A 2,210-nucleotide genomic window follows, 5' to 3' on the forward strand; every position below is an offset into this window, starting at 1 on the left:
AAAAAGAAGGAGGAAAGATAGGCCAATAGATGTTTGCTAAGAAAAGAAAAAAGAAGGAGGAAAGATAAGGACATTAGATGTTGGTAGGAAAAGAAAAAAAAGAAGGAGGAAAAGATAAGGACAATAGATGTTTGGTAGGAAAAGAAAAAAAGAAGGAGGAAAGATAAGGACAATAGATGTTTGGTAGGAAAAGAAAAAAAGAAGGAGGAAAGATAAGGACAATAGATGTTTGGTAGGAAAAGAAAAAAAGAAGGAGGAAAGATAAGGACAATAGATGTTTGGTAGGAAAAGAAAAAAAGAAGGAGGAAAGATAAGGACAATAGATGTTTGGTAGGAAAAGAAAAAAAGAAGCAAACCACACCAGAGCCCCCGCCAGCCTCCTACTGTAAGAGTTTTATGGCTCTTGCAACATAATAAGTTATATAAGTGTCGAAGATTAGAGATGTTACAAAAGGGGGCTCCCGTGGTCGAGAGGTTACGGTGTTCACCTCTCATTCAATAGGTCCGGGGTTCGAATAAGGATAGCGTCGGGAAAATTTTCTTCTCTAAAAATGTCCTCCTTTCAACTACCTTCCTGCTCTCTAACATGTTCGGCCGTCTGCTTTCGTCTCCACTTTTTGCGCCTACCCCCCCCCCCCCACACACACACCTCATTTGCCCCATCCTCTAGGCTCCAAATTCTTTCCCTAGCCTTTCAACTGCTACTCCTTGGCTCCTTCTTACTGCGGTCTTTCTGATCCTAGAGTAGGTAAGATCGAATACCTAGCCTTCTCGGACAAAGGCGAAAAATCTCGGAGGTCCCGCGAGCAAGTTGCGCACGTTAAAGATCCCTTGGTGGTCCAAAATCGATAAGAGTAGGCTTCGGCCGCCACCAGGGCAAAATTAAAAATTTTCAACCAACTGGAGCAATGTTTAATGTGTCCAGTGCGCTCATATATGACCTTATGCAGTTGCGCACGCCGTAAAAACATAAAAAAGGCGTTACAAGAGAACAAAAAAGAAGGAGGAGAGATAAAGACGATAGATGTTTCATAGGAAAGAAGGAGAAAACCACACCAGAGCACCTGCCAACCACCCACTATTATTATCATTATTATTATTATTATTATTATTATTATTATTATTATTATTATTATTATTATTATTATTATTATAATCATTATTATAATTATTATTACTATTATTATTATAATTATTATAATAATTATTATTATTATTATTATTATTATTATTATTATTATTATTATTATTATTATTATTATTCAGTGGCATCCTCCAACAACTCACCTTATCAATTAAAGTAATCATGACAGACCCCATAAAAATAAAAAGGAGTTTATCCATTATCATTACATATGGAGTGTGTGTATATATTATACAATTTAAATATATGTATTTATATATTTATATATATATAAATATATATATAAATGTATATGTAAATGTATATTATATATATATATATATATATATATATATATATATATATATATATATATATATATATATATATTATAATTAGAAGATAAGTGATACACCATCTGACTTGGCACATTCACCAAGTCTGAACTCAAAACATTAACATTTTTTCATTAGCCTTCATAAGAATTTCACGGCATTTGCAAAACAATCAGGTCATAAAGTTTGGAAGATTAGATGTGTTACTGTTACTAAAGATAGCATACAACGAAAAGAAGGAGGAAGGAGTTAAGGTTGACAAGAAAGAAAGAGCAAACCACACCAGAGCACTTGCCAACCACCCACCTATAAAATAAGCCCATCCAAAAAATGCAAAACCAACAAAAACTTATGAATATTATGAATATATTGCTTATGCCATATATGGCTTTCAGGGAAGAGTTGAATTCAAATAACCAATGGTAATGACAAGAAACACCCTAAAAAAATAAAAATAAAAAAACAAATTCATGACATATATGAAGAGCACAGGGAAAAAACGACTGTAGTCGCAAACTGGGAATTGTGAAGGTGCCAAATTTTAAAAACTTGAGGACTCATAGCTTCATATTTGTTTGACTGGAGGTTTATTGCTAAGTGTTGTTGAATGGGAAATCTAACAACAATTATCAACCAACAGTTGAACAGAAATACAGTTATGAGTCAACAAGCATTCAAAATTGGTACCATCACGATTTTCAGCTTGTGACTGCAGTAGTTTTTCCCCTGTAGTCTTCATATATATATATATA

This window comes from Aplysia californica, unplaced genomic scaffold (assembly GCF_000002075.1).
Source record: "Aplysia californica isolate F4 #8 unplaced genomic scaffold, AplCal3.0 scaffold00611, whole genome shotgun sequence".
Taxonomy (NCBI): Eukaryota; Metazoa; Mollusca; class Gastropoda; order Aplysiida; family Aplysiidae; genus Aplysia; species Aplysia californica.